Consider the following 21,284-nt stretch of genomic DNA (forward strand, 5'->3'; position numbering starts at 1 on the left):
TGGGTGTTGAATGACGTGACTGAACTTTCATGGCCGGCCAAACAACCCACATGAAAAAATACTATTGTGTACCATGGTATAAATACTGTAGCATTACTATATTTATATACTATGGTGTTTTTGTGGACTTTACTGAAGTATTCACTGTAGTGTTTCTGCAGACATGACTGTAGTTTACACAATAGTGTTTTTGTTTCATTATCTTTGACATAGAAGTGGGGGCTTTCTCCTTGAGGAAACCTACTGGACAAACACTAAAAGAGCAACTGTTTCATAACCTGTTATTAGGTAGGACTGGAGGCTGAACTTGGCATGCAGGTTTCTCACTCATGGGTGGCACACATTCGGATATGCGGTAGTGTTTTTGCAGACACTGTAGTGTTTTGCCGATATTACTGTAGTATTTACTAGTGTTTTTTGTGGTTAATATTGTAGTATTTACTATAGTATTCTACTGTATACTACAACATTGTATAGTAAACACTACACGATCGAGGGATACTACAGTGTGTAGTATAGTATTCTACGGTATACTACAAAATTCTATCGTAAGTACTACACATGATTGAGGGATACTACCGTGTGGAGGATAGTATACTACAGAATTCTATAGTATTCTATAGTCCACTAGTCTTTTTTCATGTGGGAAAAAGAGAACTCAACTCTATGCTTATAGAAATTACACATTTTACATCATGAATAAACTTAAAATATTAAAAAAACGACAGTGATAGTTTGCAATTAACCTGTCAAAAGTACTTACATATAATTTTCTGATTAAGATGCAGTGAGACAAGTAGCAGCAACAATGCTTTTTTTCTCACATGTAAATGAAGGTAGGCAGAATTTGGGGACTTTATGAGGCTTGGAAAAATGCAATAAAATGTGAGTGCACCCATCTGTTGGACCTTAGAGGACTTCCTGTAAACAAGCTTGGGAGAGAAAAACCTCTACCACCAGCTCCTCGTCTATAATTGCTGTTTCATCTTTATTTTCTTCTTTCCATTAGCCTGCCTACTCTTATTTTCTCTCTACCTACTTCTCTTATCTGTCTCCTTTCATTTTCTTTCACTCTCCCTCTCTCTTTGGCTTTCCTTTCTACAAATAACTCTAAATTATATTGTTTACTTCAAAATAGTGGTAGCATTGGAAGCTAATATTGCTTTGATGTAAAGAGGAAAGAAAGACAGTATTGTTATTGTTAACATTTTTCTATATAGTTATACATGTATTGTATATAATATATACTTATATTTCCTAATTTTTGAGTTTGATTAGATCAATATGTGATTTGATTATTCTGTAGTTTTATCATCCAGAATCAAATCTAGTATCAGATTTATGCATTATATCACAATAGCTAACCCCTGCTGACACATCCCTCATGGATAATCATGCATACATACATCTATATTCCACCAGTAAACTACATGCGATTACATTTCCTGACACAGAAATTCACCAGGGAAATAATTTCTCAGTGGAAAATGTTGAATTACATTAACGGTGACATTGTTGTTGAATGCAAGCAGACAAGTTATAATGACATACTTGTATTATATCTTTCTATTTAGGACTAAATAAAAGAGTAATATCTAAATAAATATATTATAGAGGATATAGAATTTGAATCATGTATTTATTATATTCAATATATTATGTTTTATTTCCATTTACTCATGACCATCAAGGATTTTAGTTCCAAATAATATTATATTGTATAATTTAATTTACATTGTGCCCTGATATGACGCTTTGTGTACAGTTTGTTTCCTTTCAATCAATTCATTTTCTATATTGATTTGTGTAATTTCCTTATTCTTACAATAAAATGTAAAAAGTAACTATGAGCCTCATTTTTTCTCCCCATTCCATAAAGACATGTCGAGGCTTTCCGTCAATAAGAACTCATAAGAAATAAAACCAACAACATAATAGTATGGTACAGGCCGGGTTCACTCTATGGTCAAATATATCTCCATTAAAATAGTTATAAGTTATAATCACTGAGCGCACCTCTGAAATCTAGGATCATACACTGTAAATATATTCAATATTCATTTTGGTAGTGGTACATATAAATACATATATTCCAGTTAAATTAAGTATATGCACACTGTTGGCTAAATATTATCAATATTTCCAGTGTAAAAAGTTATTTTTGAAAAAAACATTACAAAGAAACCATCCCAATCGTTTAAACATGACCCATCGCTTTGCCATTCACGTCTGTGGCAGCTATACGTATCTATGAATCAACTCTATTCAGTCCTGTCTGGACAGTCTCTCTAAAAATGTATCTCTATGTTCACTAAGAGTATGAACAGTAGGTTAGCTGTTTTTCCCCCCAGTGATATACTGTTGTTGGAGAATCTCAGTAAGATTTATAATGCTAGCTGAAAAACCCAACCCTGCTACATTATAATGGCCAACTGGCCAGCAACTGTCTGCAAAGAGAACCACAGTGTTGATCTAATCATTCAGTGATGTCAGGTGGAAAAGACGGCTTACTTCCTCCCTCTGTGCCAACACTCAGCCCAGAGAGAAAGGGGAGAGAGAGAGAGAGAGCGGGAAGGTTAGGCAAGGCACATGGCCCGGCTTTCTTATTCATTATACAACTTCTAACTTCTGAAGACTGTCTTACAGTTGTTTATTTCTCCCTACTTCCTCCTCTCATATTTTATACATTTTTAAGGAGAGCCATATAAGCAGTGAAGCAGGGGAGGTTTACATGCATGTAAACACATCTAATTGATTCTGGGAATATTGTTAGATTGTGCTACATAAATTTTACATTTAAAGCAATATGTCCAGGCTATAACAAAAAAGGACTCTGGTACACATACTGAATATAAGACGTGTATGTGGCCTCTTTCTACGCCGCCACCAATACAAAAAGGATTGTGATCCTCTGACGAGGTGCACTAAAAGCACAAGATATTTTCGTAGAATTCCTTCCCAGATTTCAACCATCACAAAGCAATAGAAATGGTGGTTGTTGTGGATCCCGTTTCAAGTACATCTGCAACACACTGAAACAAAATGTGGACCCTAGAATTACCAGGCCATTGTTAAAACTTAACAGAAAGCGCCGTCTTGTCCAATGTATACAGTGAAACAACAGCATTGTGTTGAATAGTGAGAAAAGGCTGGAAAATTGTGTAGCAAATGATCTGTCATTATTAAGTTTTAAGTATTTTACTTTTTAGTAAATATTTTTTATTAGTAAATCAACTAACTATTGAGGATTTTAAAAAGTAAGTAAAGATATCAATTCGGGGCTGGCAAGTCCTAAAGTTTCGGCTTTGTTTCAATGTAGCATTTTGACATGTTTTCATTCCTTCCAAGTCTAAACCAAAGCACTGAATTGCTATTGAATCTTTTCGCTCCAACTGTCATATATACTATGGGTGTTTTCAGAGGTTTATCTAAAAGGTTATCTTAAGTAATCTAAAAATTGTACAAAGTCGACTGAAAGCAGATAACTTTTCATTCATTCCCTGTACGGGTGTACAGGGGAAATACAGGTGCGAACCATTACACATGCTGGAGACCCGAACTGCTCTGAAGGATCAAACAGTACTCCAAGTACTTACTGGAAAGTACTATGTTGTTGTATTAAATATCATACAATTACAGTTTCCATTTGCAACAAATATCTTGAAGTTATTGTATGTAGTTAAACGGTTGCTGTAAGAATTCATTTTTACATTAAACACAAACTTTAAATGTTAACAGATTGAGGAAAAGCACCGTCTTACTCACACAAAAGTACTGCCAGCTTCCATTTGGGATTGATTTAAAGCCCAATGATCTTTATATGAACTTAGTGTGGTGATCCCAAAGCCATTGGTTAAAGAGAGAATGCAGTGGATCATACATGTTGCTCCTTAGCTCCAATGCAACCCCAAGCTCAAACTGTGCTCCAACTAGTACGCTCCTCCTCCCCTCTTTAAGTTAGGGACTGAGTCAAAGGCATACACATCATTCACAGAAGTTTCAAAACCACACCCAGAACTGCTTGGAAAGGAGGGGAAACACTGAGTTTTCCTTAAATAACACCAGGAGAAGGGAGGAAACTCCTGTTTTCTGCACAGCCAAATTCTCAAGTAGCCATGTAGTAGGTTGTGTTTTGAAAAGAAAATGATGATGCAGTTGTCATTTTCAGGATGTTTATCTTTTTCAGCTAGGGGGTTCTATTTTAAAGAAGTAAGTAGGTGTGTGGTGGGCTCTGGCTTTAAACACCATAGAGTATAGAGATATGTGGTCTCAGGTCATAGTGTGTAGTGGTAATTGAATATACACTGTTTGTATACTGCGCATGTGTGTGTGCGTGTGTGGTTGGTGTGTGCGTAGGCACATGGGCATGTAGTTGAGGGCTCTCTTCATCCTGATTCCTGTCCTTGATGACAACCAGCTGCACCTCTTTCCTTTGTGAGTGGGCAGCATGTAGCCTTCATCCCTCTTCATACATATGAATCTCTTTACGACAAAGAAGCACACCATTTCTATAGCACAAATTGCACCGCCATTTTTGTTGTGTGTGTTGTGCAATCCTGGTTGATAACATTGCTACATGCTTTTTACTTTCTGTAATTAGGGCTATGTGAAATCTATAGTGATTTGTAGTTTGTAAAAAAAAAAGTTGTTTCTTTGGGGTAATGAGTACCAAATTAATATGACATTAAAGCATTGTTTTCCAGCATGAAAAGGCTATTGGATTTGTGACAAAATAGTATATTGTTATGAACAGTACATCCTTTGATCTGTTATCTTTTCCCCAGACTAATCATTTACAAATGACAGCCCGGAACTAAAGGTGTAGCCTGGAGCTTCCTCGTGAGGGGTACCAGGGTTTGTCCACCAGTTTCTATTTACGGCATAATGTTATGTTGCTAGGGAACATCGTTACATTATCAAACCAATCAAATGACCATAAATGTTTCTCTCATTATCTGGGATGCATATTGCTTTGCATATTCTTTCCAGTATACAGTACTGTGGCTACAAAGAAAGCTTGATGCAGCTAAACAATATGCAACTAGATGTTCTTTCAAAGTCAACCTGACTTCTCTGGAATAATCTAGTTGAAAGGATGTTCTGCGTAGGAATTTCAAAAACTGGATGAAAGAAGTTTCACAAACTTTACACTCCCATTTGTTTGTTTGAATAAATTGTCTTAAATACGCAATATCAAACAATGGACAATCCATTTGAAAGAAATGTGAAAGCAGGTTGACAAAGGAGGGGTCTAGAACCAAACTATAAAATGTTGTATTTTGCCTGGCAGTTTGCCCAGCCGGCAAGTGAAAACAAAGGCTGCCTACACACTCCCTATCTGTGACTTGAGACAGACAGGCAGACCCACAAAGGGAACACTTTCATCTGTATCTCATTGCATAGGAAACCCAGCTCACAAGAAAAAATACTACAGTTTACTATACAATACTACAGTACTTACTAGATCATTATTTAGCTAACTGTAGTATACTGTAGAATATTATATACCACACACTGTAGTATCCATCGATAATGTGTAGTACTTACTATAGAATTTTGTAGTATACTGTAGAATACGGTCATGCTTTAAATTATGTGCAGGTTATAAAGGCTTAATAAAGCCTTCATAAACACTACTTAAATGTGTTACAAATCATCTATAACCAAATGTCATGCTTTATAAAGGGTTCATAAATGTGGCATAATTGTGTGACATAACCACCAATGTCAAATGTGACATAACCCACTATGTCAAATTTGACAAACTTTTTTTATTTTTATAATGGGTGGCATAAGCACTGCTTAATAAAGACCTTATTAATCATATGAAATTGATACTTCACAAAGCATTTATAACCCTGTCATGCATCTTGGTAGAGCATTGCAACACCAGGATATTAGGTTTGATTCCCAGGACCACCTGGGAATCATACGTAAAAATGTATGATACCATACGTAAAAATTTATTCATGCATGACTGTAAGTCGCTTTGGATAAACGTGTCTGCTAAATGTTATATATTATATTTCACTAAAATATTTCTCGGATGGCCCAACCTCTTTCCCTCTTGGGTGCATAGTCAATATTGGACCTGACCTCAACTTCCCCCAAAATGCTGTGCTGCAGGATGACTCAAATCTAACGTGCAGCCATGCACAGCAAAAAAAATGCCAAATTCTGATTTCTTGGTTTTGTTTTTCCAGGTTTCGTTTTCCCTCCGTTTTTTTCTGGTTTACCTCAAATTTTCACACTTTTTATTAGAAAAATAACTACATTTGATTTTCTGTGTTCACACCAATGCTTATATCACATCAGGGGGTGACTTTTGAGGTCTGGGAAAAATCTAAGGAACTTAGATTTTTTTGTGTATATGCCCTTTAATCCAGTGAGCATGCCCTGCACTGTTGTTTGGTTAGCAGGTTTTCTGCAGTAAGCGCACATGTGATGTGATTTGTCCGCCAATGGAATGGGTGGAGTAAAAGGCCAGCAACATTCCGTATTATTTGAAGACCGATGAAATGACACCATATACAGTATGTGACCCGTTTCTAGACGATAGGCGTATGTCACACGTGACCACTTCACAGGAGAGGCATTTGAAAGTAATATTTTTTTATTTGATCAAAATGCGTTTTTTGGCAGAAATACCTTCTGGAACATGTGAACTTTCATGCCATCTGTAAATACGAATACGATTCTCTGACTTAATTCATGATATATGAAAATAATTGTCTAAACATTAATAATGATTAATATTTGTTCATATTTAAGTGACATGCTGTAAAAGTATTGTAGGGAATACTCAGTAGGTTCTGTAGAATGTATATATGTGACCTACCGCCTCAATTCGGGTTTATGTAGCAAAATTTGAAATGGTTCTTTTACATTGGATAAAAGTAGAGACTTAGAGCTACAAAGGTATATCATACACTGCAGTTGAGGAACAATGGGAAAGTAATTCTGCTTTGAATGTTAGATATATTTTTCATATCATGAATGGTTATTAACACTTTTCTTCTATTACGTGGGAGGTTATTTTGAAAATTTCTGAAATTCCGTGACCTGGAAATACTTTTTTTTGTGTGTTGCTGACGAGACGCTGATCATGTGATGAGTTAGCAAATCAAATGCCCACTTGTGTTGCCACTGGACAGCGAAAAACAATTAAGTTAAGCTTTATTTTTTAAATTTAAATTAGTTTGTAGTTAAGTTTTAGTTAGATTACATACTGTAGCTACCTCAATCGTTTTTTTAAACCATTTCAGTGACTTCACAGCAATTTCTAGCTAACGTTATCCAAAATGTTACTAGCTAGCAGACTCAGCTAAATACAAATCCCTGCAGATACAGCCACATCTCATAGTGACGTCATGATATTTGTAAATGAAAGAGGTAATACGAATTGAATGGAGTTTCTCATCTTCCAAGATAGAGTTTCTGGCGCAGCACAGAAATGCCCATATCCAGATGGTGTGTCAAAGGCATTTCCTAACAGACCTGCTAACTTTTTGTTGTTGTTTCTTTCAATGTTTGAACCAACATGCAGTACCTCCAGCGGGAACAGAGGCAATAACCATTAATCCGCCAGCTCAGGGACAAGCTACACTATTCATAGCCCTGTGTAATGTTCAATGTCATTGCATTGCTTAACTTTTTTAAACTTTGTGTGTTTGTGTTGTTTTAAAAACATACAAATAAAAGGAAATGCATAGTTGGAACATGTCTTTAATGTTTATTTGTTTTAGCTGTTAGTGATAATTCCCTAAGTGTTAATACTTTTGTTTCCATCATTAAACCTCTATGTATGTGTTATGAATGACCAAAGGTGTCTGACTTTATAGTAAGTACAGCCTCATATGATACAAGGCATTATGTACAGTATGTGCAAAACGGGTTCTGACTTTTTATGAAGTACAGCATCAAGCGATATAGAGTCTTTATGGATGTATTATGAATGACTGAAGGTGTCTCACATCAAACAAAGTATTACAGGACACTACACAAAATGTCAATAAATAGGTTATTAACGTTCTGCTGATTTATGAAGGTTCTCATGATCCACAGATTACTGTAGGGTGTGAGAGGTATTTAAATGGGTGATGGACCTGCAAAGCTTGTGATGTGTGTGTGTGTGTGTGTGTGTGTCAGAAACAAGATGATTTGGGGTAGTCCAACTTGAGACTACCACACCAGGTATTCCTCTTCTGTTCCCATGCTGGAGACCAGGGCTTGATTATAACCTGTTACAATGGTGCAGACATTTTGTGGCTGATCTTTCAGCGGGGGTGTGGGTCAATGTGTCAAAGAACTGACTGAGCCCAGCACCGCGCGGTATGGATTGTTGTTGCGTGCGTGTTTTTGTACTGACGAACATGTAACTTGGTTCCAGAAGAAAGACACTTTCAATTTCTTTAGGTTGGGGGCTTTTATCAAGGTAAGTGTTTCTTGGTGCAACATTGTCCCTAGGCTATTGAACTCACAGCACATATAAACCTGGGATATCAACCATTTAAAGTTGTCCTTAGTGGGAGTGACCATAGAACTCTATAGGAATTACCTTACTCACTAAATTATTTGTCATCGTCACTACTTAACACAGTCAAAAAGTAATAATTATGGCTAAACCCTGCCCATTTCCACAATTTATCTTCTTAAAATGTGATTTTAACCCTAACTAATGACAGCCAAGTTTCGTGGGTTGGTCCACCAGACCTTACATGTCTGGGAACGACATTATGCGTAATGTGACTAACATGTCATCCCTTTTGAGCGTATGCTGTCCTTCAGTACAACATGTCATCCTTTATAAAGCACATGTTTATATCATATTCGACATAGTGGGTTATGTCACATTTGACATTGGTGATTGTCACACATTAATGGCACATTTATGAACCCTTTATACAGCATGACATACGGTTATAGATGATTTGTAACATATTTATGTAGTACTTATGAAGGCTTTATGAAGCCTTTTAAGCTGAATGTCATTTAAAGTGGGACATAGAATACTATAGTAAATACTACAGTATACTACAGACCACAAAAACACTACAGTAAATAATCCAGTAATGTCTGCAAATGAGTACAGTCCGCAAAAACACTACATTAATTACTTAAGGCCCGAGGGGGTGTGGCAATAATGCCCGAGGGGGTGTGGTATATGGCCAATATACCACGGCTAAGGGCTGTTCGTAGCCATAATGCAAAGCAGAATGCCTGGATACAGCCCTTAGCCGTGGTATATTGGCCATATACCACAAAAACCAGAGGTGCCTTATTGCTATTATAAACTGGTTACCAATGTCATTAGAGCATTAAAAAGAAATGTTTTGTCATACGGTTTGGCTGTCATTAGTTATGGTCTGATATACCACAGCTGTCAGCCAATCAGCATTCAGGGCTCGAACCACCCAGTTTATAATATAGTATATACTACAGTACTTAATTTGCATATACCCTGCCCATTCCCCTCCCAATTTGTGCCACCCATAAATGAGAAACCCGCAATGCTATGTATAGATCGTATATTGCGTTCCTTGCAGGTTATAGAAAAGAGCAGAAGATTTTTATATTTATACTATAGTAAACTGTAAATATTACTGTATACTACAGTCTTGTCCACAATACTACAGAAAAGTCAGCATAAACACTAAGGTGAATATTCTAGTATTTATACCATAGTTTACTACAGAATTCTTTTTCATGTGGGAGTGCTAAGGAAGTCGTGTGTGTGTGTGTGTGAGTCATATCCCTGGAGAGACCCCACCCTGCGTAGGCGGGAGATTTGGCGACAGTCTGTTAGCCTAGCCCATCCTGGAGAAGGACTACTGCTCAGACAACTGCGTTCTTTGTTCAAATGTCATTTTGAAAAAGTGAGAAAAGAGAAAATATATTTTTCTGTGGCGATGATATGATCTTCTGCCACCACTGTGGGATATGTCTAAATGTTATGAAATAAACACGAAACACATGTCTCTGGTTTCAGCTGTCTTTATTCAAATTAAACAGTGCATTTAATGCTTTATCCCTTATGCTCAGGGACTTCTGTGATATACTTTATGCATCTCATCAACTTTATTATGGATTATGTTATAAGGAGGATTGTTAGTATTGCTGTTTTTAGTAACAGCTTGACAAAATGAAGTGTTAAATTGATCAGACTAGCAGGGAGGTTCTGTTGCCACAGTGCTACTGTGACAGTTGCAATACTGATCCTATGTGATGCCCTGCGATGGGGCCCTTGCTCCCAGCAGCATCTGTTTTTTGCAAAATGAATTTCTAATGTGTCATTTGGAGGTCCTACTGCTTGTGAAATTAAATCATGATAACAATAAAATAGTGTCAGAGCCAAAGATCAGGCTGTTATGGGACTAGCATGGTCCCAATCGATCCTGTTCCCAATTAGAGATTAATCTGCGCTTATGCCTCCGACGTCTCTTTGAAGCTTCAAACTAAGCCCAGAGTAGCTGCTAGAAGATCAAGCAAATGTGGTTACGTGTGGCCTAATTTCACTTCAATGGGTAACATTAGGTTGCTCTGAAGTAGAATGCCAATGGGTGACTGGCTGCCAGCGCCAACATCAGATATTCCGTTTTCGAGTTAGAGTGGCTCGATACAAATAAAGCATTCCTTCCCCCTTCTATTCAGTCTAGTCTACCATCCACATCTGCATCTCACTTAGTCCCACTAATTAAGAGTTAATTGGCGTTCAGCTTGGCTTCACTACTTGTAAATGAATAAACTAGCTATAAGGATACACAGTGACATTGCTGCTCTATCAGAATCCCAACAGTCTCTTATGTTCAGACGTACTCAATAAACAACTTCACTGGCTGTAAACAAAATTAGGCTGCTTGAGTTTACATTGTCTGAGTGAGTGTACACACAGAAAAGTTGACGTTTTAATATATAGTATAATAGTATGCGAATTGTAAGGCAGAGGTCAAATGTAAACTCAAACTTCAAGGCAGGCTGGCAATATGGAAACACTTAAACAGAGGCTTGTGTGCTCCAGCAGATGTGTACAACCGCAGTCCACAAGGCCCGCTAAGACTCTTTGTTTTTTTGTATTGAGGGTGCAAGTATCTTTGTCATCAAATAATAATGATATAATTTTTAAGTTGCTGCAGCTGTCTATGCTAATATATAGCTAAGAATTCTGTGTAAACATTGCACAAACAAACATTCTGTGGTATGTAGATACATTTTAGGGGCTTTACTTCAATATGTACTGTTGCTGTGGTTGTTTTCAGGCTAATCCAGTGGAACAAATTTGTACATTAATCCATGTTTAATCTGAGTCATTAAATCAAAAGTTATGTTTACAATACTCACCTTTGTAGTATTTGCTTCACTATCAGCTATAAAAAAAGCCTTGTTTACCATCTACACAAAGGACATATTCTATTTTACTACTGATGTCAGGAATTAGCAGCTAAACTGAGTGGACAAGTTTCAACAATATGGTGATGATTACAATAAATAAGGTGTCATTTGTTTGAGTCACGCCCTACTGATTTATATATTCTATTATGTGACGAGTTATAGTCTAAAAGAAGAATGTAGGGAAAATGCAAACACCATTATTCACATGAGGGCACATGCCAAGCTGAAAAGACCAGGCTGCACAAGCAATGGCATGGGTCAACGGCATTACACTTGGATCCATTTACCCTTGACTCCTTGACTCCTTGGCTGACAGAATACTAGCTCCATTGTAATGCAATACTTGTTGTTGGCCTACACATGGATGTCAGGATTCAAATGGGAATAAGTCATTATTGTAGAATATCTTATTTTGTTAATATAATAGCTTTACTACTTGAAGATCAATTCAACTTAAGTTAACAGATGTAGCAGTCTCCTGTGTTTTATTTGCAAATGTCAAAATGGCTGATGTTCTTATAGGCCTATATAGATGTATTGTAGTTTGTGGTGACTTTGTCAAAAGCTAAAAATTGTTAACATATATTTTTAAAATTTGTGTATGAGCATTTTGCTATATGACAATATTGCAAGGTTGGATCTAAGGCATTATCCACACATATCTAGATAAGAAACATGTTGTGCTTCATAAATACAATGATTTAGGCAACTCAGAAAAAGTCATGAACTGCATCAGAAATGCAGGGCATTAAATGTTTACATTTAGCAGACACTCTTACCCAGAACGACTTACAAGAGAAATTAGGGTTAAGTGCCTTACTAAAGGACACATTGGCAGATTTCTCACACAGTCAGCTTGGGAATTCGAACCAGCAACCTTTTGGTTACCAGCCCAGCACTCTTAGCCACTAGGCTACCTGCTTGCCACACTATGGTTATGTTTGTACCCAGAGATTGACGATACTGTAACTAACTTTTGTAGAAAACATGGGTTATGTATGATAATATAATGAACAATGTCATTATGACACAAAGTCTTCACCATATCTACTAATAATCCCCCAACACTGAGGTATATTCCCTTAAAGCTGCAATATTTTTGGGCGACCCCACCAAATTCACATTGAAAAGCGGTAGATCTGTTTCATGTGCGACTGTTATTATGCTTCCCGTTCTTAAGTTTAGTTTTTTCGTCTTTTATTTTTGGTTTTGTACAGCAGCTTCAAACAGCTGAAAATAAAATATTTAGTGATTCTCTACACAATGACTGCTTGTTTCACCACATAAACTGAAATTAGGTGAACTATTAAAATGTTAGCATGGCGGCGCAATTTCTGCATATTACACCTTTAATTTTGTCCACCACGGGAAGATAAATTGCTTATATGCCTTGTCAATAGAAGTATAAAGATGAATCACTTTGTTCACTACCATTCATTGCAAATGTCAAAACCACCCTGTGGTTCATGATTCATCCCTCATATCTTGTTGATTTATGTGCTTTTCTTTTTTAATAGGTTCCATTGGAAAGTAATACTCTACCAAATGAATGTCAAGAGATAAGTGGACATACCTTTTGAAGACAATATTTATTCTATGAGTATTTATGTAATACAGCCAAGCATTGCACTTTGTTTCCTCCTCGCTTCCCCCGTTATACTTTATATTTTTTTGAGGCTCTCAAATTGTGCATTTACACGTACCGCGTGGGTAAAGGGTAACCTTTTCAGGTGAAGGCTTTAGATTCCAGCATCCACAGTGCTCATGACAAGATAGATTTTTTTACTGAGAAATTAGCTTGGAGACTGGTTCGTGCTGCATTCTGCCATGAATTGTAGAAAAATATGTCTCATTCTGTTTTATCAAAAGGGTGCATCAATGTACACCGATGTGCCTCTGCATTGAATATGCTCTACACAATAGATCTGAAATAGTTAATTTAATGATTGCAGTACTATCAGTCAGTCTGTGGAAGTCTTTGTGTTGTTCAATGTCATTTTCCCCAAGATCATTGTGTACAAAGAAAGCTGGAAGATGATGATTAAAATGAAGATGAGAGTCTCACAGCACTAAATTAATATCCAATATGACAATAGAGATGAAATGGACCAATTTCAAGGATGACAATGTCCAGAACCCAGAGACAGACCCAGAGTCAAGATATCTTGTACAGATGTAGGATCTTATTTGTTCACCCTGTTGAAGGAGAACTTTCATGCAATGCAGGAAATGTAAAATTTGTAGTGCATCTGAGGTTTAAAAAGGCTTCAGAAATGTCTAATTTCCACTTTGACATTTCAAACATGATTTTCCTTTACAAAAAATGTCTAATTTCCACTTTGACATTTCAGACATGATTTTCCTTTACAAAAAAATGTATCAACCCCTAGAAAAATATCCATTAATTGTAATCCACATAATTCATATTTCCTGTTGCTGCAGGATTATTTTCCTGCTGTAGCAAACTGGCTCAAATTAAAATCCTACATATTTAATGTGCGTGTTCTCTCTTGGATGAGACCAGCCAGTGTGACTAGATAAAACATGTTTTGTTCCCTTGTTGGCGAATGTTATTACGTCAATGGAGATGTATCAGGAAAAAATCTATTGTCATGACTCAGTTGGGCAATCTCTCTTCCTGCAATTGTACTGCAATTTTCGTCACCAAATTAGAATGCATTCATCCCAGATCACCTTTTATAAATGCACCCGACCCAGATCAGTGGCATTTCAAATTGGAATAAACCTCTAAGTTAGAATTATCTTTGGAATATACAGTATTAAGCAACAACCACAAAAAAGCAAAAGGGCATACCAAGCCTCTCAGGTGAACACATGGGATGCACCTGAGTCCATTGTCAGTGGGGCAGATTTTTCAGTGTAGAGGAGTGGGCTGAGTGTCGTGTGAGCCGGCCACCATTGGTTTATGGATATCTGTCGGCATCTGGATCTGATTTCCTTTTGCCATGTCACAGGCAGAAAGGCTTAAACCATGAGTCATGGTCCTGGGGCAGGCAGACTCTTTATGGCTGGCTGGTGTAGGCTACATTGTAAGTAGACTATTGTTAGGGCCACTGTCCATGCCCCGGACCATACAGAGCAGAGTGGAGTACGGCTGGGCTGATACAACCATGTTGTTTTCCCACACTTAGTCCCAGACCCTAACCTCCTTGGGTCTGCTCTGGTCTGGGTCTGGCATGGCAGGCAGCTGGGCCCTGGGTTCATCACTCTCACTGATAATGGCCAGATAATGGCCAGATGGTGTGTGGAGCTGTCGAGCTGTGCATCCTCTGTTCATTAGTTAGTCACAGGCCCTACCTCAGTTGACCCCTCAGACACTGGCCTAATTTCATAAGGAGCACAGAGACCGACCTCAGGCTGGAACGCCCTGCCCTGACTGGCTGTACAGTAGAGACTGTTCTTCATAACGATCTGTTCATTAAAGTAAATGGCAAGATTGTGATTCTCAACATGACATTATAGCTCCATTGATCAACTATCATAGCTCCAGAGAGTCTATAGGCCATGTTTGTTTAAAGTGTGTTGGTTAGTAGTATCACCTGTTGGTTAAAATGATTAATCACTTGGTCCTTTGACAAGTGTCTTTTTCCCATTGTTTAACCAGCTGAATTGCATAGACTGGTCTCTGCAGCTGAACATCTCAACCTCAACCTAGCAAGGTGAACAAACCAATGTTGTGTATATTAAAGGTATACGACATTTGACCTAAAAACTGTCTATTGCGAATCCTCTCTTGCCTGCTTTCTTTCCTTTGTGATTCTGGTGACTTTAGTTAAGCTGGCACAAAGCCCAGTGTTGAAGGAGAACCATCTGGAGAGCCAGGCCATTCCGACTGTCTCTCTCCACTAATGTCCCTGATTTTGGACATTACCCAATAACGCCTAGCTTCCCATCTTTGTGATGAATTGTGAACACATTGATTGAAAGAGTGTAAGCAGGGCTTTAGATTTACAGCTAATTTGCAGTAGCCTCTGTTGACTTCGGATAATGACGAAAAAAGAACCAACTCGCACATAGAAAGCAAATGCTAAACATTTTAACAGAATGTTCTTGTTATTTTTCAAATAAATGAGACGATACGTTCAGTCACGATTACAAAGAATCCATACTCTTAGAATGTAAAAATTCTGTAGATACAGTGCCTTCAGAAAGTATTCACACCTCTTGATTTCTTCCACATTTTGTTGTGTTACAGCCTGAATTTAAAATGTATTAAATTGAGATTTTGTTTCACTGGACTACACACAATACCCCATAATGTCAAAGTGGAATTTTGTTTTTAGAAATGTTTACAAATTAATTAAATAATATGAAAAGCTAAATTGTCTTGAGTTAATAAGTATTCAGCCCCTTTCTTATGGAAAGCGTAAATACGTTTAGGAGTAAAAATGTGCTTAACAAGTCACATAAGTTGCATGGACTTACTTTGTTTGCAATAATAGTGTTTAACTTAATTTTTGTATGACTACCTCATCTCTGTACCCCACACATACAATTATCTGTAAGGTCCCTCAGTCGAGTAGTGAATTTCAAACACAGACTCAACCACAACGTCCAGGGAGGTTTTCCAATGTTTTGCAAGGTCACCTATTGGTAGATAGGTTAAACAAAAGAGCAGACATTGAATATCCTTTTGAGCGTGATGAAGTTATTAATTACACTTTTGATGGCGTATCAATACACCCAGTTACAAAGATACAGGCGTCCTTCCTAACTCAGTTGCCGGAGAGGAAGGAAACCGCTCAGGGAATTCACCATGAGGCCAACGGTGACCTTAAAACAGTTACAGTTTAATGGCTGTGATAGGAGAAAACTGAGGATCAACAACATGACAGAGTGAAAAGAAGGAAGCCTGTACAGAATAAAACTATTCCAAAAGAAGCATCCTATTTGCAATAAGGCACTAAAGTAAAACTGCAAAAAATGTGGCAAAGAAATGAACCTTCCTGAACCTGAACCTGAATAAAAAGTGTTATGTTTGGGGCAAATCCAACACATCACGTCACTGAGTACCACTCTTCATATTTTCAAGCATGGTGGTGGCCGCATCATGTAATACTAGGGAGGTTTTTTTTAGGATAAAGAGAAATGGAATAGAGCTAAGCACAGGCAAAATCCTAGAGGAAAACCTGGTTCTGTGTGCTTTTTAACAGACACTGGGAGACAAATTCACCTTTCAGCAGGATAATAACCTAAAACACAAGTCCAAATCTACACTGGAGTTGCTTACAAAGACATTGAATGTCCCTGATTGGCCTAGTTACAGTTATGGCAAGACTTGAGAACGGCTGTCTAGCAATGATCAACAATCAACTTGACTGAGCTTGAATCATTTTTTAATCCAGGTGTGCAAAGCTCTTAGGGATTTACCCCAAAAGACTCTTAGCTGTAATTGCTGCCAATGGTGATTCTAACATGTATTGACTCAGGGGGTTGAATAATTATATAATCAAGATATATTACTGTTTTATTTTTCATAAATAATAATATTTGTAAAATATTTTTCTTACATTTTGACATTACAGAGTATTTTGTGTAGATCGTTGACAAAAAAATTGAATTAAATACATTTTAATCACACAACAAGATGTGGAAAAAGTCAAGGGGTGTAAATACTTTCTGAAGGCACTGTGTATTATATGTGAAAATAATGGGATATTGTGGTCTTGTGTAGTTTGACATTATTTCTACATTGTCTACATAGAATAGACCATTTATTGAAAGCCTTGAAGTGGTATAATATGGAACCAGCAGATTCCATTGAAGTAAATGTATCCCATACAGTAGTAGCCTAAGTAAGTAATTATCTTATGAATAATAAATATACATGTATTTTTGGTTCCAACAAAATTTGAATCAAAATAAAGCTTGTTTTAAAGACCCACAAACAGTATTTATCATTCATAGTCTGATACCCTCACAGGATACTGGAGGTTCCCCCAAAAACCTGAGATGAATTCAAATGAGATTTTTGTCGGACCACCATGCTCATCTGACAGCTCCAGTTTATTGTTCTAGGATCCTCGCTGAACCGTGCCTCCAGTACTACAGTTAATTATCTCTCTGATTCTCAGCCCCAAATCGTTCCCCCGATTGAATGTCGGTTTCTGTCCTCCACTCTCCTCTCACTCATTTCCCCCCATGATTCATTGTGTGGTTTGGAACGGGGATCAAGCGGCGACTGACTGAGACTTTCAGAATAGACATGAATTAGAGACCGTATGGCTTTGAGGTGCTTTCAGATGACAAATTTAGATGTGTATCTCAGGGACATGTCTAATGACCTGAGATGGCCTCTCTGATCTGAGGCATGTCCACCCTTCCTTTATAGGGTACCATTTTTTTTACTAGGGTCCATAGGGGTGTGGTCAAAAGTAGGGCACTAAATAGGAAATATAGGTGCCATTTGGGACGTACACAGCGGCACTTTGAAGGGCTATAACCAGAACTGCATAAACTATATACTGGGATATTTGCTACTGTATGGATTATCTTGCAGCAATCACTGCAAAACCATCTTTATATTAGCATATTTTCCACTGATGTATTGTTCTTGGTTTGAATCATCGTTTCTCAGGCAAGGAAAGCTTATTTTTAATATTGCCAATAAGCTTCTGAACAGTGACATCTCTGACCTACTGTGTGGCAGATATGTTAGGTTAACTAGGCTACTGGGATAGGTTATCACTTCCTAATGTGTCAGTGGAGGAATAGAGGGTGGAATAACATACTACCTGGTTTTCATTTGCACTACCTGGCTCATTGTAAAGCAAACCATGTCATGTTTCCTATCTGAGTGGCTTAGGAGCCAGCTGTCGGGGACCTTATTGGTCACTTATCACAGTGAGGTAGTGTATGATACTTGTTTGTCTTCAGAATGTATCCCTGGCAAACTGTTGTATGTACATTTTTTGCGTTCATTTGGGTGTTCATGAGAGTTCCAATCCCGCATAGGCAGTTAATTGTTTCATCTTCATTGTCAATGCATAATGAGTGACAAAGTTCCTCGGGGTAACGTTAGCCAGAGCGCACTACTCTTCCTCAAGTCAGCCCTCATTACAGGGACGTACAGGAGATCAGCCCCAGACACATAGCCAAATGATATTCGTGGTGCCTGCATGCACACCCTTGATGTTGGAATATTCCCACTGGGAATAGACATCAATTCAATGTCTATTCCACGTTGGTTCAACATCATTTTGTTGAAATTGCGTGGAAACATCGTGTGTGCCCAGTGGGTTGGACCTGACAAGAACAATGTAACCATTGGAGTTGCATGTACGATATGTGTTTTTATTTTTACTCAATCTATAGAATAACTGGGTAGAATTGAATACGTTGACATCATATCTACTATAATTGTCATGATAATAATTCAAATCAATTTTAAAACCTCCAAAACATGGCATGTAAATGATAAATTATGTTTGACGTTGACTCCTGTTGCAGGTTGGTATCAAACCCTACAGTGCACCAGGTTATAGCCGTGGCCTCATAATGATTCTGGCTGGGTCTACACAGGCAGACCAATTCTGACCTTTTGCTGATAAGTGTTCTATTGGCTAGACAGATCAGATCAGAATTAGACTGGCTGCGTAAATGCAGCCTCTGTGTCTCAGATCTTGTGACACAAAGGTGGAACTGACTTACTTGGGAGTGCTAACACCTCGACCCAGCCTAGCTCTGCTAGGACTCTATAATGGTTCCCAGAATCATTCAGGTGCAGCGCATCACAGTGCAACTAAGCAGTGGAAAATGTATATGCAGACCTCTTTGGCACAGAAAACACTGCCCCTATGGAATACATGATGATGATGTATAGCTGTAGTTAAGTGGGTACCCAGGCTTGATGATTCACAAGCATGTGATCCTTAAATGGGAAAATATCACAAAGAACCATATTGTTCTCTATTTGTAGGGTCAATATTTTTAAATATTAAAATTCCTTGTGGAATATCAAAGCCAACAGGAATAAAATGTTCTCACGCTTTACTGCTTATACATCTATCCAAATGTTGTATTCAACTTAAATGTATTACATCTGTTAAATGGGTTTTACAAAGGTCTAGAAAATGTCTCTTGATTTATATAACAGAAGTGTCATAATTTTGGCACACAATATTGTCAGTAAAACTAAAGACAAAAATGAATAGGAGCGACAGTTAGTGACCTAAAAGCACATTTATCAACCATTATCCACACCCTTAATCACTTCATTACATTTCTCTCCATCCTTAATTCCTTGAGGTCTGTGAAATGGAAAAGAAGCGAATGATGCCAGTTTCTTACTGGAATAGCCACAGCCATCATGTGAGAAACTTAGTTCAGGAAGGCATTGTTTCAATGTCTTGCAGGTCAGGTACTCTATTGCTCCACAGGATGTTAAAGAAAAGACCTGTTGGTGTTTTCCAAGTAAAAAAATTATCTGCCAAAATCAAAACTACAATTCATTGTTTTATATGAAGGCACCTTGTGACCTTATATGGCACCAAGCATGGTTAGTGGGTGATGTAATGACTCGATAGCTGCATCTTGACAGGGACATCCAAAGAGCAATTTTGCATATTTTTGCAAACTGCTTAAGATTTTCTTTCCTCTAAACTGTGGTTCGCCATTAAAACTGAGTGTTTGACAGGGCGGGACGCTCATGTAAGGTTTTGTGTTGTTTGCTGTATTTCTATCTCTTTGTATATTCAGATGAAAATCATAAGGTGACGTGTCCGTACACATTGCAATTGTCACGCCCTGAACTTAGTTATCTTTGTTTTCTTTATTATTTTGGTTAGGTCAGGGTGTGCCGAAGGTGTGTGTGTGTGTGTAGTCTAGGCATTATGTGGGTCTATGGTGGCCTGGATTGGTTCCCAATCAGAGGCAGCTGTTTATCGTTGTCTCTGATTGGGGATCCTATTTAGGTTGCCATTTTTCCAGTTTGGTTTGTGGGTGATTGTCTATGTGATGTTGCATGTCTGCAATCGTTATATTTAGCTTCATGTTCGTTTTTTGTTATTTTGTATTAGTTTGGTTATTATTCTTCGTTATAATTAAAGAAGATGTATTCACATCACGCTGCGCTTTGGTCTCCTCACTACGACGTTCGTGACAGCAATGAGATATGTATTGAGTCCAGGTAATAACTGCAATTGCTATAGCAAAGAAGTTCTAAATGAAACAGCTCAGTACCTGTAGGCCTAACTGTTGGCAGCATTACAGATTGAAATTGTCAATGCAGGCAACATCAATATGCCATTTCTATTGAAATCCTTACATATAGTGGCAGGTATTCATACATAATGGACTTGATCAGAAATGGCATGCCTACAATCATGTGTCTGATTATTCAGGAACCTGTTTTGCATTTGCATTACACACATGCAGTGTGTGGTGTAGTATTACTTCTTGTCTTTCTATTAAATACACTCAGAATACAATATTGAATGATACGGTAGCTTATGAGTCCGCGGAAAGGCCATTAACTAACTTCAACATGGAGTGGGGTAGCTTGGGCGTGTGACTGAGCAAGAGGAGCCTGTTGTAGTGCATCAGGCTGTTAAAGAGAGAGAACTGGTTGTGTGACTGGACTGGGGCTATGTTGGAGGGGTGTAACCCACGGTGACTCAGTGATCAGCTATGTTCCTGTTCAAGATGAATGACTCACAGCACAGGGCTGAGGGCTGTTGGGATCTTCATTCAGTGCCAACGGATATGCTTCTATCCTCCTCTATTACCACCACTGCCCTTCCACCATCATTCAAGCGACCCTAGGCGAAAACACAAATAAAAATGAATTTGGAACATGGAGGTTAAGTTGCCATTGGCGTATTATGAAACATTCTGGAAAGTGACAGCTCTATTCCAACTGAGAGAGAGAACCTTTG

The 21,284-nt window shown here is 37.9% G+C and overlaps 1 non-coding gene across 1 annotated transcript; it reads right to left on the minus strand.

The window, feature by feature from the left end:
* Positions 1-217: 217 nt before the first annotated feature.
* Positions 218-271, minus strand: LOC120056342. Its single transcript, XR_005477790.1, has one exon. It is a non-coding gene; the product is annotated as a U7 small nuclear RNA (small nuclear RNA).
* Between the last annotated feature and the right edge of the window lie 21,013 nt (positions 272-21,284).

This window comes from Salvelinus namaycush, chromosome 11 (genome assembly GCF_016432855.1).
Source record: "Salvelinus namaycush isolate Seneca chromosome 11, SaNama_1.0, whole genome shotgun sequence".
In the NCBI taxonomy this organism is placed as follows: Eukaryota; Metazoa; Chordata; class Actinopteri; order Salmoniformes; family Salmonidae; genus Salvelinus; species Salvelinus namaycush.